Here is a 16,176-nt window from a genome sequence, read left to right on the forward strand (position 1 = left end):
AGTTAAATGAACATATACATTTTTTTGTGCTATACCTAAACAGATTCACTTATTTATAATAAATACTTTATTTGCTTGCTTTGTTTTGAACTCATTTGCTTGCCAGTTTACGGGACAAATGCTAGATAAGTTGAGTGCAGACACTCAAATTTTGGGGGACTGTAATATGGTAGCCTTGATGCAACTTTCCATGAGATTATAAATTATATTTGTCAGTCTTCATTGGTTTTCTCCTGATAAAATTTATGTTTCCTAATTTGACTCTTCCCTGTGAACAACTGTACTTATTCAAAACATGCACTCCTTCTCAAATTAATAACTTCAAAAACTTTTAGAGGATTTGAAATTTCACCGATTATAAGGGCACTAGTACTCCTCCTCTAACTGCTTCTAGCATTCTTGGTAAATGTTTCTGACGACTGTTTTTGTTTTCAGCCAGCCACTGAAAAGTATTTTAGAAGGGGATTTTTACAACTGTTAATATATATCATTAACAGGCTGCAGAAATGGGCTGACATTCTCATGAAGTTCAATATGCAATGATATCCATAAAATTCTGCAAAAGGAAATACAAAGTCCTGCACCTGGGGAGGAATAACCGCAGACACCAACACAGGATGAAGGCTAACAGACTGCAAAGCAGCTCTGCAAAGAAGGGCCTGGGGGTTCTGGTGGACAAATTGAACATGAGCCAGCAACGTGCCCTTGTGGTAAAGAAGGCCAACAGCATCCTGTGCTTCATTAGGAAGACCATCAACAGCTCAGGTCAGGATGATCCTTCCCCTCTACTCAACACTGGTGATACACATCTGGAGTTCTGAGCCCTGTTTTAGGCTCCCCAGCACAGGAAGGACATAAACTTACTGGAATGAGTCCAGCAAAGGGCCTTGAATATGATTAAAGGATCTGTCGTATGAGGAGAGGCTGAAGGAGGTGGGACTGTTCAGCCTGGAGAAGAGAAAGCTTAAGGGGGATTTTATCCTTGTTTATCTGATGGACAGCAATAAAGAGGACAGAGCCAGACTCTTCTCAGTCATACCCAGTGAAAGGACAAGAGGCAATGGACACAAAGTGAAATACAGGAAATTCCATCTAAACATAAGAAAGAAAGAAAACATTTTTTCCTGTGGGGACAGTTGAACACTTGAAGAGATTGCCCAGAGAAGTTGTTGAGTCTCTATCCTTGGAGGTATTAAAAATACAATGGGACACAGCCATGACCAACTTGTCGAAGTCGACCATCTTTTGAGCAGGATGTTCAACTAGATGGTCTCGAGAGGTACCTTCCAACCTTGACTGTGATTCTGTGATCATATAAGCAGAGTGACTTTTTGCAATAGAATATATTATTGCTTTCTGCTGTCTTAAGTAGTTAAAGCTTATGTGAATACTTGATTCCATACCAAGGAATGGGCTTTATTAATTAATATTATTAATTAAATCAATAAACACCAGGACTATGGTAGACCTGGTTTAATTACCTAGACATGACATGTAGCTGTGTTTAATACCTAATAATTAGAATTGGTTGAAATATTTTGTTAAAGTTTTTTATTTCACTGAGGTCAGACATTCCTCAGAAACACAATTTTTGAAAAAGCATTTGCTGGGGAATCTCCATCTGGGAGGGCTAGAAAAAAGGAAAGCAGGGAGAAAAAAGCAAGAGGGATGATTAAACTTGATAACATTTTAACAGGAAAAAAATCAAACCCAGAAACACACAGAGAGACAACATAGTGGTCTGTTTAGAAGATGACCAACAGAAACAGTCCGGTTTTGTGTGATTTTTGGATGAGAAAATGTTCTCACACAAGCAGAAACTTTTGTTTCAACATATAAGCTTCTTACCCATGAAACTAAAACAAATATTTGTGTCTCTCCTTTGTTATATATGAGTTTTTATAAAATTCCAGAAGACTTGTTTAAATTCCAGTACAGAATTAAAGAAATTTCAGCACCGCAGCATTCTTAATCTTGCCAGTTTAATCACTTTTGATTTGCCAGTAATTTATATTTGAAAGAAAGTGAAAATAAGTTTAAAAAAGAGTAATAAGGCTTCCATGCAATCTTTATTTATAAACTTGCATGTAAAGAAGCTTTGGGCCAAGACCTCTAAGCCGTGAATAGGAACAAGTAAAGGCACGATTCCTAGGTCGGAACAGTATGCAAAAAAGCAGTCTGAGGGCATATATGCTTATTTACATAATTAGATATGAGTTAGACTGAGATAACCATTCTGTAATTATACATACAGAAGAAATGTTTGCTGCAGAAAGACAAAAACCTATGTTGTGTATCCAATACAGAGGTTGTTACGATAATAACTTAATGGAATAATAGCTATAATGTCAGGCTCTTACATATCACCTTTTGTCACTAGATATCAAAGTAAGAAGGCTGAGTTATTCTCCTTTTTCTTTCAATAATCTACTGCTGATGCTAAGAACAAAACGCAAAGGAAACTATGAACCTGAAACAGATACAGGTAAATCCGGACATCTGTGTTAAGACTGTTTTCACATGTCAGCTAGTAAAGCTGCATGACGTTTACTGGACTACATGGACCTACTGGGTCTTCAGCACCTTCTACTGCCATGTACAAGGCAGGATGTGCTCTGCAGTTGGTAGGTGGATGCTCCAGGTGTAGTCCACCATGCACTGCCACACCACATAACTGATGATGTCCTCTTGCTCTTATGCATCAACAAAAGAAAGTTAATTCTTTAATAGTGAGCTGAAAATATTGCAGAAAACTGAAAAAGGTGGTGTGTCCACTAAGCAAAGCATTAAATGCAGCGACTTTTGCTTCTGATGCTATGAAACAACCCAGTTTAGGATTTGGATCTCTCCAGCTTATCACAGTTGATGAAAGAGAGTTAATTAAAACATGTTTCATCACTGCAAAAGTTACTTATTTGGAGAAGAACAGATTCATTCTCCTATGACAAATTACTTCATTTGTGATTCTCCAAGTTCTATTTAAATTTGCAGGCTCAGATTTAAAGTAAATATCTCTGGATCCTAATGGTGTATTTTTTCAGATTGTTACAAAATAATTTATTGCCACAGTATCTTTTTGTGTGAAAAAGTATAAATGGGTTCAAAAGAATTGATTGTTGGCTACTAAATGCAGTGATTTAAAAGCAACCATTTGAGTTAGGAAGGCTCTGCCCCACGTATTGTCAGAAAACAAGAAAGTAAACAAGGAGATGGTGTATTTTTGTTACCCTGTCTCTTACAGTCCATTCCTATTACTGACTACTGTCTAAAGCAGAATTACTGATCTGATCCAGCACAGATGTTCTTACGTTGTGCTGAAAAAAAAATGAGATTACCTGTCCTCTCTTTTTCTCCCAGCTTCTCGCAGTCAGACTTCTGAGGTAGTTACCACAGGGCTTGCAGCCAATGTTCTGGATGTAGCAGGCTGTAACATCTACTCTGTTTATGCAACCCAATCTTGTTTAGCCTACACTTCACAAAGTGAATTGTAAATTTCAACAAAGTTAAGAAGACAGTATATGCTATCTAATTAGGAGAGAAGGGTTTTTTTAATTATTCATTCCTGCCAACTCTGTTTTGTTCCTTCAATTACAAAATTCCTCCCTCCTGGAGAACTGGAATTCCCCTCAGTTAGAAAGGCACTTTAAAGAATACCAAAAGCTAAAAAAAAATTACTTGCTTTTGAGGTGTGCAATAGCAAATGCCAGATGTAAATCTATGCATTTTGTCTAGCATGTGACTGATTAATGAAATATGTCCTTATATTTTATTAAAGTAATCAAGCAGAAACCCCAAAATTGAATCTCTGCATTTCAAAAGGTCATAACAAACAGTCTTTGAACTCAGGAGAAACAAGTAACACTAGTGGTATTGTATCCATACCCATGATTGTCTGGGGATATAAGCAAGGCAAGGTTTGGAGGGAAAGGTAATCTTTGAAAAGATGAACTATGATAGTTAGGGAAAAATAAAACAAGCTTTCTTTCCCACAAAAATTCCATTAACTGTTATTTGGAATATGTTACTGAAGGTTTAATTGGCATGGAAAGACAGGATTTTTGGAATTTCAGCATTTCTAAATTAGCTGCTTTATTGTGAGACTTCCTGTTGAGAGAAGGGTCAAGATGTCTACATGCAGTAAAATTATAGTCTAGCATAATATTAAAATCCATATTAGTGTAGTATAACCTTGGAAAAAATTTCCTCAATTTATAAAATTTAAGAAGAATTAAATCTTTTCTGAATTTTTCTTTATAGAAGAGACTTTCTGTGAACAGTTCTCTGCTTTAGAAATTACCTATTATAGGATCTTAGGATCACAGGATAAGCCATTTCAAAAGCAACCTCAGAAGGTCTCTAATCCAGCCTCCTGCTTCAAATGGGGTCAGCTATGAGATCAGAATGGGTTGCTCAGGGCTTTATCCTGCCAGGTCTTGAAAACCTTCAAGGATGGCAACTGCATAACCTCTCTGGGCAACCTCTTCAGCTGTCTGACTATCTAATAACAAAAATGGTGTTCCTTATATCCAATGTGAATCTCATTTCAATGTTCATTGTCTCTCATCCTCCCACCATACAGACTCTGTGAGGACCCTGACTCCATCTTCTCGATAACCTGTCCGTAGGCATGGACAGGCTGCTGGTTAGGTTCCCCTCCAAGATCATCTCTTCTCTGGGCTGGACAAGCCTTGAGACCAATGGGATTTTTGCCTTAGACTTTTATGAATAGTGATATCACTGGGCAGTGCTTTTGGCTGCTCACATATGCTGATATTTAAAACATCGTAGCCAGAGTGTGGGACAAGATGTCAAAGACTGTCTAAAATTTAAGAGAAACAAATAAGTAAGTTGTATCATAATCATTCTTTGGTATAGCAGCTGACAAAATGACCTGTTTTTACCTAAGCCTAATATTTATCTAATTTTGTGTCTACTTATTTCTGGCTCTCATGGTCTGAATGCTCTTCTAGAGGCAACAGTTCTTTGGACTTCTACAATATATACTAATGTAAGATAGGAATCCTAACAGTTTCACTGTCCTTAAAACTCTTTAAATGTCCAGAAAGTTAAAATCTGTAAATCAGTGTGTCCATGTCTGTTTTACCTATGCTATAGCATATGACCAAAATTCTGAATGGTGCACTGAAGGTTAAAGAGGGAATTATCTAAGTAAAGGTGTTGGAGGAAAGCATAGTAAAATTAATAGTATCACAAGGATACAACTGAAGTCTGTTTTTGGCATTATAATGCCTCACCTCATTGCATGGAGCATGTTACTAGTAAATCAGTTCTGTCTAGAAGACAAATTAGTTTCCTATCCCAAAAATGAGCTAGAAGGAAAAACAGGCAGAAAAGAGAAAGAAAGAAATTATTGTTGCTCCAACTTTTAAGAGATTCAAAATATATTATTCATTCTTGATCATTATTATTCCCATTAAAAGCAATTATAATACATTTTATTGCAATTTCATGGCACATTGCCAGGATCCAGCATTTTCATTACCATGGTAAAATGCCAAATACCTAGAAAAAGCAATCTGAAAACTGAGGAAAGGAGATTATGAGATATTTGCATTTCAGCTGTTTAGAAACATGTAAAGTGACAGTGTTGTATCTTTTGAAGTTTAGAAAGTACCTTTGGAAAAAATAATTAATTTCCATTTTAAAGGTATCGTCTGAGTAAGTAGCATCATTAGTATGTTATTCTTTGGAAAAAATAATCAGATGGTTCTGTAAGAGTTGTTCTCACTATTCTTCCCTCTGACCTTTTTCCTATTCTGGTTGTGAAAGGAATTCCTTTCCCAAAGTGACAAGTTAATGGCAATAACTTTTACACTTTATGTCACACTAAGTGTACGCTGCTTTTTGATAGATTTCACACACTTACTGTTTCATCTGTCATTAAACACAGGTACGACTTTCTGTTCTGAATGCCAAAAACCCAAACAGAAACAACAGGAATGGGATGAGTGGCAAACAATAGATTAATTTTTTAATCTATACTGTGTTTGAAACCTGTTGTTCCAAATATTCACAATGTTACAGAATTTACATTAGAAGTAACTTTGCAAGTTCAACTAGTATCTCTATTCTATATAAAACCTTTCTGCGATCTATCCTACAGGTACATAAGTTAATAAGTGGTCATAGTCCTTCTGGGTCAAAATCTATCTACTTAAGAAATAAGAAAATTATGGCACATACTCTTAAGAGTAAACAACAATTCTGTCTGTTTAAGAAGAAAAAATGTTCCTTGTTTTTCACTCTGAAGACTGATTTGAATGCCTGAAAATACTTCATTATCTCCTTGAACATATTTGTATTCACATCACAGTTTGTCACTTTTATGCATATTCTATGTGAATAGCATGTACAAATTTGATATCTGAATTTCATATGAATTAAATCCTGGAATACATTGGTTTTAAAATAAAATAAAAAAAAAAAAAAAAACCACAACTTAACTTTAAAAAAAAAAATACATAATATAGTTTCTCTTTTCCAGCTATCCAAAACATTGCATCACATTTTCTCCTCTTTTTTTCTCCCCTCCCCTGCCTGGAACTGGAGTTGGGAGATTCAGTTATCTCTCTTTGTATGCTTATCTGCTAGCATTCTTCTTCTTCCAGCATTAACCAGGACTGCTTAGGGATATGGTGTAGTTGGGAACTGTCAGTGTTAGGTTAATGGTTGGACTGGATGATCTACAAGGTCTTTTCCAACTTTGATGATTCTGTGATTCTGTGATACTCCTTAGGATCTTATGGCTGGGAGCCAGTGTTCCTACCTCATCATTAAATTCTGTTTCTGATCCTTTTAAAGAAGTGCCTTAACAACAGTAGGGTGGACTGGCCAAGGGTGAGAACTTTCTGTGTGTGCTACATACTGACCCAGAACATGAGGATTCTTTCCAGAAAGCTGCAAAAACAGAAGGAAAACCTGTCATAGTCTGACAATTCTTCCTTTAATTTGGAATAAATACAGAGCAAACAAAGCCTTTCTCTTTCTAGTCCCTGTTCCATATTGCTTCCTTTTCCACATTATAATCCCTACAAATGCAACTTTACCTTTCACTCCAGACTAGCAGAATTGCCATACATAGTGCTACAGGTACTGCAGAGGGGAACCTCTGCACTAAGCAGAAACAATGTAATTCTAATTTTCTATTTTTAAATACAAATACCAGAATGTCTCTGGGTTTTGTCATTTTGAAAATAAATATATATTAAATCATAGCTGGAAATAATTTCAACCAAAATTGTTTATAGATAACTAGAACTGAGCTTTGGCCTCAGCAAGTCTGAAGCACTCATTTAATACTTGTTTAGAGCAGTTAATTATTGCCAACAAAATGGCAAAATAATGTGGTGTGATTTCCCCAGCTGGAAATATAATTTGTGTTCCTTATAAGTTCTTCAGAATCAAATCAGGATTAGTAGTACTAACCAATTATTATAAATTAAAAGATTAAAATACATTTCCACTGGAGATCATGAAAATTTTTGATGTTCTGGAAATTATTATGCCTTACTGTATGTTATTAATTTACTTCACTATATAGTACTGTAAAAAATACCCATCTATAACTCCAGACATAATTTCTCATAAGGATTGAAGTGCGGTCCTAGTTTGGTACAATTTGACTTTTATTCCTAAAAGAAGTGAAAAGCTGGAATGGGCTTACTATGGACGAGAGAATAATATTTTAACCTGTGAATCCATTAAGAGTTCAGATTAACCCAGAGGACATTATTTTTCAGGAAAATGGTCCATTTCCTAAAAATCTTGAAGGAGCAATTTACTTTTATAACTTAGTAGAGACATTTTTCATTAAAATAAATTGTTTTTATAAACTATGTGGAAGTGAAGAGGAAAGGGGATCAGTAATGTACAGACAAGTATATAAAAGTAGTAGGAGTGACAAGTTTAGAAATGCTAAAGAACTTGAATCTCCCATTCAAGGGGAAATTCCATGTTGCAAAAAAGGCCTTGGAAGTCCTAGTGGACAACAAGTTGAACATGAGCAAGCAATGTGTCTTTGCAGCAAAGAAGCCCAACAGCATCCCAGGTTGCATTAGAAAGACCATCAGCTGCAGGTCAAGGAAGGTGATTTCTCCCCTCTACTCAACACTGGTGAGACACATCTGGAGTGCTAGGTCTCATTCTGGGCTCCCCAGTAAAAGAAGGACATGGACTTACTGGAACAAGTCCAGTGAAGGGCCATGAAGATGATTAAGTGATAGGACCATCTGCCATATGAGGAGAGACTGAGGGAGGTGGGGCTGTTCAGCCTGGAAAAGAGAAGGCTCAGAGGGAATCTTAACCGTATGTATAAATATCCGATGGGTGGCAGTAAAGAAGACAAGAGTCAGTCTCTTCTCAGTGGTACCCAGTGAAAGGACAAAAAGCAACAGGCAAAACTGGAATACAAGAAAGTCCATTTACACATTAAGAAAAAAATCTTTTTCCTAATGAATTTTGGATTCTTACTTCCACAGTACCATACATCTAATGGGAGAGCTGGCATATTTTCCTCTCTTCTGTCTTGCCATCAGCTCATTGTCTAGGAAGCTCAGAAGCAGGATTTTAAACCCTTTAAATCTGTAGAAGACATACAATTTTTCACTTCTTAGGATAGTTTTCTATCAGACTAATAAAAAGATGGGAATTGGGCATAGAAACTTGTCAAAAAATAAAGATGTCCTTCAGTGTGACATAGAAAAGTTTTTGTGCAGCCATAATGCAGTCATTAGCAGCAGTCGCTTTGGATCATAAATATTTTTTCCCAGTAATATAAAATGCCTACAATTTTTCAGACACAAAAATGTGTAGGTTTTTTTTCTGGATCTTTGTATATAATGCTCAATACTTGAACACTGAGTCACCGTTTGAGAGATTTTTGGCTCAGGCCCAGCACAGTAATTACTTGGTCTAGCAATTTTCATTTTGTTCTGTTTTTTTTCCTCAAGAACTTTTTCTCTTTAAGAATTTTTTTGAGCAGTTTTAAAACTAAGGTCTTTAATATACGTCCCAACTACTTTACACCATCTTGCTGTTTGATTTGTCAGATTTCATATCAGTTCTGTACTTATATTTATTGTTTTGGTAACTACTTTCAACTATGTATATAACAGCTATTTCTATCTTTGACTCATTCGTCTTAATTTTAGTTTGATTTGGCTTCCATCCAGCTACAGTTGTCATGGATAATACAAATCCTACCACAGTAATGCTAAAGGATTTAAGATCGTCCAACAAATATTCTATAGTCTTAAGTGGATTTGTTTCATTCATCCTGTCTACATCCTCTCCTTTCTCAGTTTTGGATTAGATTTGGAGAATGGAGAAAACTATATTGGCTATATATGAGTCACTATGGTCCCTGAACCTCAACAATCTCATTTTCCTAGCAGTTGTTCACCAGTTTCTTTTATAGTATCTTGTTTGTTAAAGAGGATCTGCCACCTGGTTCAGTCTTTCTCATTAAAACAGGAGGACTGTGAACAACACTCAATCTCTGCAAGACACAAACACCAGAATTCTACATTTTATGTAGATGTTTTCTGTCATTATTTGCAATTAGATCTTTAAAGCTGTAATGAAAGAGTGCTTCTATCTAACATGGTTCCTACCTTGGCAAAAGGCTGGTAGAATTCAGAAGATTTCATTTTTCAATATAAAAAAGCATTTGAAGTTACTATTAGAGAGCAATGAATAGTTGGTATTGAAAATCAGATAGAATTTAAAGATTAAAAAAACAGTAGAAACACATTTTAATGTATGAAACTACTGTACTCATCCTTTTCAGAATAAAGCCCATTTTTATTTTAAAATTTTGTTTTTATTTTTATTATATGTCAAAATTTTAATGAAAAATTTCAACTTTACAAAAGTGTTGGCAACTGAATGATTTTCTTTTAAACTCTGTAAGTAAATTCTTTGTCCATTTCAGAATGGACAATTGGATCTTACAGAATTCTCTATAAAATTAAAAAAAAAGTCTTTCTTATAGATACTGGTCACTGTCTGGAAAGTTAATATTCATGTCAGTCCTTGTCTTGCATCTTTTTTATGTTATTTTTTATATTAGAAAATAAAACTATTTGATTAAATGTTACAAATTAATGAATTAATCTGATCCTGTATTGCTGTACAGTTTACATTGCAAGTTACATTCTGTGGTAAAATTAATCTTTTTTTATTTCATTGCTGGCATTCAACTTATTTGTGGATCTACTTCTTTACAATATAGAGACAAATACAGACTAAAACAAGTCTTCTCTGTCATTTGTTTTTTTTTAATTCCATGTCTTGTAATGGAGTCACTGCATGTCTGAGCACAACATCAATTGTCCTCATTGCTAAATAAAAAAGAGTAATTTAAATATGTCTAATGTCCCAGTGAATTCAACTGTTCCATTTTACTACAACAGCAGTTGTCAGTGTGCTAAATTAAACGCACACAAAATTATTTAAGTGATTTCTTGATTTCAACTGACAATCATTTTTAATCATCTGAAGACGCCTTTAGTTTATAATATTCCATCTGATAATTGTTCAGACACACATGAAATGTTATATAAAATATTTACCAACTTAGTAACATCTAATTTCTAACAAGATTAGTATTCTTAAAGGTTGTGTTTTCTTTAAAATATTTTTTCTATTACATTGGAGGTTTCCCCTCTCATTCCCAAGGGGACAATTTCAAATTAGCCTATACTTGATAAATATAATTACAAGCACCCTTCCCAGTTTTCTATCCAGCTTTCTTCTAAGTTGCTCATAAAAATGGCCTCCTGGCATTTGTGGTGTGGGCTTTTTTTAATCTTGTTTTGATATCTGTTGAGCATATGACACCCAGGAATGCTGATATATAGTGTTTATTCTTTAAACTCAAGAGTTTGACATAAGTTTTCCCACAGCATGTTGTTTTGAAGAAAAGACCATGAAAGCTCTCTATGCTACGGGCCAGCATAAGAAATCCCTGCAGCATTTATTAAAGAGATCTACTGGTCCCTGGAGACTTCTGATGGCAGAATCCTTAGTATGCTTCATTCCTGAAATATCCCAATTATAGAATCATAGAATCATAAAATGATACAATGGTTTGGTTTGGAAGGGACCTTAAAGATCATCCAGTTCCAATCCCTCTGTCATAGCAGGGACACCTTCGAATAGACCAGGTTGCTCAAGGCCCCGTCCAACCTGGCCTTGAACACTGCCAGGGAGGGGGCAGTCACAGCTTCTCTGGGCAACCTGTTCCAGTGTCTCACTACCTTCACACTAAAGAATTTCTTTGTTATATCTAATCTAAATCTATCCTCCTTCAGTTTAAAGCCATTATCCCTCATCCTACCACTACACTTCCTGATAAAGAGTCCCTCCCCATCTTTCCTGTAGCCCCCTTTAAGTACTGAAAGGCCACTATAAGGTCTCCCCAGAGCCTTCTCTTCTCCAGGCTGAACAACCCCAACTCTCTCAGCCTGTCCTCAGAGGGGAGGTGCTCCAGCCCTCTGATGATCTTCATGGTTCTCCTCCGGACTTGCTTGTGCAGCTCCATGTCCTTCTTATGTTGGGGGCCCCAACACAGCACTCCAAGTGAGGTCTCACGAGAGTGGAGTAAAGGGGGAGAATCACCTCCCTCAACCTGCTGGTCACTTGTCTTTTGATACAGCGCAGGATATAGTTGCCTTTCTGAGCTGCAAATGCACATTGCTGGGTCATGTCATTATCTAAGTGTCTCTCACAATAAGTAGATCAGTCCCTCTGCAGATGTAGCAGATTATCTATCAATTATTCAGTTTCAAAATACACGTGACAATTGGCTTCTGTTATGGAATATACATAATTCATGAGACATCTGTTCTACATTTCCACATTTAAGAGGTATAAAGTGCAAAGGTAAAATTATCAAATGGATATACAGGAATGTTTTATTTCATATCGCTTTTTCTCCCACCCTGATCAATAACAGTTAAGGAAAAAGCCATGTACCAATTTATTCTATTTTTTTTTTCCATTGTTTTGTTATGAAAATTTACTTGCTGGTAATTCTCTTTTTGATCATAGCCTCAACAGAATTATTCAGGGATGGACACCATGGGTCCATCTAGCAGGAAACAAAATGCAAAATATCTGTCAATCATGCCAGATATAAATCTTTTATACATATATAGTTGTACGTAGATTTTTTTTTTACATGTGTGTCTGCAAGTATATACACAGGCATATAGATATATGTATGTGTATGTATATGTATAGATACTTTGATATCATAGTGAAAATAAGGAGTAATTTCCACAGGAAATTCTTTTTTCCTTAGTCTTACTAGTGCTTAGAGGTACCCTAACTGTAAATCTTCAGGACAAAATGAAACCATCAGACATTCAGAACATCCCAGTAGAGGGTATTTTATTAAACTGTACAATAAACAAAAAGAACGTTAAATGGGCTCTGATCTCATAAGTATTATTCAATGAGAAATAGTGTTCACATGCCAGGAAAGCTCATTTTTCAAATACTGCCCCTGTCTTGAATAGGACAGTGAATTGAAATCTCATTACAGTGGACCATAAGTCTATCCAAATGTAACACTTTACTTCTATGATTTCAAAGCATTTAATTTAACTGCGACTCTCAAACTTAAATGACTTTCTAGAAAAAAATGTTCAAGTTATAAAAAAAAATTACTGAAGAAAACATTGTGCTGAAATGCAGAAGAAAATAGCAAAAAATCTGAGGATTTTGGCAAAGTTAAAAGGAATTAGAAAAGCATTTAAATCATCTCCAAAAAGAAAGCCCATTTCAATTGACCAGAAATTTCCATCCAAATGTCTACACACTTTTTTTCAGGCATATTTATTGATAATTTATGACAGACTGCTAGAATTTGCTCTCAGTAAACAGGATACTGAGAATAAGAAAAGAAACGCAAAATAGTTAAAGGTATACTACTTGATACAAATCAAATGCCTACCATCATAGGTACCGAAGAAAACTAATATCAATGCATATGAAAATACAGTTTGCTATCTTTTGGAATTAGACCAAACTTGTGGGGCAGTGTGGGTAGCCAACTCACTACCTTGTCCTCAAAAGGACTGTTAGACCCGAGCATAAAGACTGGCAACTTTGCATTTCCTATAAAGTCAGACACTTACAGATTCAGAGAAGCTTCAGAAAATAGGTATAGAAGTTCTCCCATTACAGTTTAGAGCTGTGAGCCATTGTTTCTCCATCAATTCAGCCAGAAAATAGATTAACTGCATCTACACTATTCCCTCCCCACTAAAATACAGACCACTCAGTACCATCATACACTCTTTTCTTACCAAATACAGAGCTATGGTTCTGCTTGATGAGGCAAATACTAATTTCACAGAACCAGTGATTCCTGACAGACTTGTTATGATAAGAAGCATGTTTATCAGCAAGCTACATGACTGCTATGGCTGTTAATGTATGAGTAAAATCCTTTGTGCAACTGGAGAAAATATTTCATCAGCAATTTAATCAATTTTATTCACAAAAATATTTTCAGAGCTTGGACTTTCATGTGTTTCAGTGAGCAGGTCCCAAGGCTGGATTAGATGAATCTGACATAGCTGTGTTCAGAAAAGTTTGTTTCCCAGCTGCAAATTCTTTTGAAGACATTTTGTCCACTGATAATAACAGCCATATTGTACAAAGGCAAATAATTCTTCTCCCTTTGAATAAAAAAACACTGCTTAGCTCATCTGCTTTACCACTTTTCACTTTAAAGTCTAAGGTTCAAATATGCCTTGGAATATGGGATGGAAAAAAATGGAGATGGTAAAAGAAGTTCTTGGTTTTCAAGAAACCAAATAAATGTTCCATCATGCAGATAAGGCCACTGAGGCCATGATCTCAATGTGAAAAAGAAAATCTGAAATACTTCACACCTGTAGACAGGAAACCTTTCATATTCTTAGTCAAATCTTATGGTAAAATAGACCTACTGTTAAATGGAGTTAAATGTTACAAGTGAGGTCCTAATAAATCTTCAGTATGCGTGTCTGGTGATCAAGACTCTTGGTTGACCCCAGGTGCCACCCCTGGGCCTGCCTTCCTCACTCACAGGGGCAGGGGTGCACACCCCAGCTGGTGAGGCTCCTCCGTGCTGAATGCGTTATTCAGCAGCAATCACCGTATCACCAGCTGATCCTTGCAGCACCCTGACAGAAAGTCTCATGGAGTCAGGATCAAAGATGGCAGAGACCTACATGCAAGTCTCTTGGGCAAAGCAGAGCATATTTTGCACAAGAAAGATCAGAGACCTGACTCCAAGGTTCCTACATTGCAAACCACTATCCACCAGGCTATGTTTTCTTCAAAACAAATATTCCAATCTGTTTGACAGATGTGTAGCGAGCACTTAAAACTTTTCAAGCAATAATAACACAAGTGATTTCTTGGGTAGTTAAATTTGACATAGTAAAACCAGAAGTTTTGGCTCAATACCTCCCATATTCTGAACGCCTTAAATTTCTGAAGTGAGCCAAAATGTCTTTAGAAATAGATTCAGGAAACTAAATCTGAATAGTTTTTTTCTTATATGGGAAGTATGTGGTGCTCAAAGCAGGCCCACATCTGGATCTATCAGGCCTTATTTTGATTATGAATGTCAGAAGGAACGAGGAAGCATCCCACAAATGCAGATAAAAGAGGTTTCCAAGAAGAGGGAAGTTATCTTAAGACCTACCACAAGGTGATCCATGTAACTAAAGAGTAAGGTTTAGTTAGACTAAGATCATAAATGGCATAAGAATGAAGAAAACTAAGTAAAACTGAATGCAGTCAAAGCTTTTTAAAAGGATTTTCAAACAGTTAACAGAGGAAAATTCTAATCGTGTTGGGACACTTCCAGGAGCAATGAGATCCTTCCAAAGAAATGAGACCCACATGACCTTTCTTGTGAAGTCATTCATTCAGTGTAAATTACTTCAATAAGAGTTGTGTTACCCTGCACTAGATTATTCATACAGTAGCAATAACCAGAATTATTGAACTTCAATGTGAAAAATCTGTTATTTGTGGAGTAGTGAAGAAACTTGTTTCCCCAATTGTACTCATTGCAGTTCTGCAATCCTGGTAAGGTCGTCACCTCAGAAAAACAGTGTCTTTAATGTAGAATCCTGAACATACTTTTAATCTAGAGTAATCTAATGTTTTACAACTGCAAACAATCTACAGTGCATTCTTTGAAATTTAGCAGTTTTAACAGTATATTGTAAATTGTTAACTTCTAAGATTTTGCTGAATTATTTAAGATTAATTAATAAATAACAACTGTTGTGAATAACCAAGAAAGCAATGTGTAGGAGCTTAACACTTCCTTTTAATAGCTTTTTTTTTTTCAAAAGCCTTCCTAACATCAGTGAGTTTTCTGTACAAATGAGGATGTGTAAGAAACAGAATGATGTTAAATTCAGTTGCACTGGGAGTTAGAAGGAGATGAGAGAAAACAGTTTGGCAAATAAGACAAGAGAAAAAAGCAGAAGAAAAACAAATTAATTACTGTGTTTCTAAGAGTCTCAAACAGAATTATAAAAGCTAGAATATTTGAATAAAGCAATTGACAACTGGTGGCTTTTTTTTAACCACTTACAGCACCACTATATTGTCATCATCTATTGTTATGATCAACAGTATATTATTACAGATCTGCTCAGCAACTAGGTGTACTTGGAACGTTTAACATCAGACAGACTTAATTTAAAAATCTCCCAGAATGTTGAGGTGTTTTTATCATAGCATAGCAACCAGTTATCCAGAGTTGCCTTCATGCTACATTGAGGGTTCTTTCATTTCTGCTTATAAATAAAGTGCATTTCTTTGATCGTTGAAAACTGTTGGGTACTTTAAGATTCGTGACAAGCTCTGAATACCTAACAGCTTCTGCACCTTGTCTTATTTTGTTCCTGTCACTGTTACTATACATATACTACATTAAGTGTCATACCTTACTCAACTGATCAGAGGACGAGTGTTGAAATGCACTTTTAATAATACTCATTTGAAGTGTAGAAATCATATTCAAAATTAAATGCAATAACCCAAATGTTTATGAAAATTTGAATATATTGAACTCAGTCAACATTGCATTCAGTTACATTTCGCTCAGGTTGGGAAGGCAGAAAAGATGAGAAGAAA

Source organism: Strix uralensis, chromosome 4, assembly GCF_047716275.1.
Source record: "Strix uralensis isolate ZFMK-TIS-50842 chromosome 4, bStrUra1, whole genome shotgun sequence".
Classification (NCBI taxonomy): Eukaryota; Metazoa; Chordata; class Aves; order Strigiformes; family Strigidae; genus Strix; species Strix uralensis.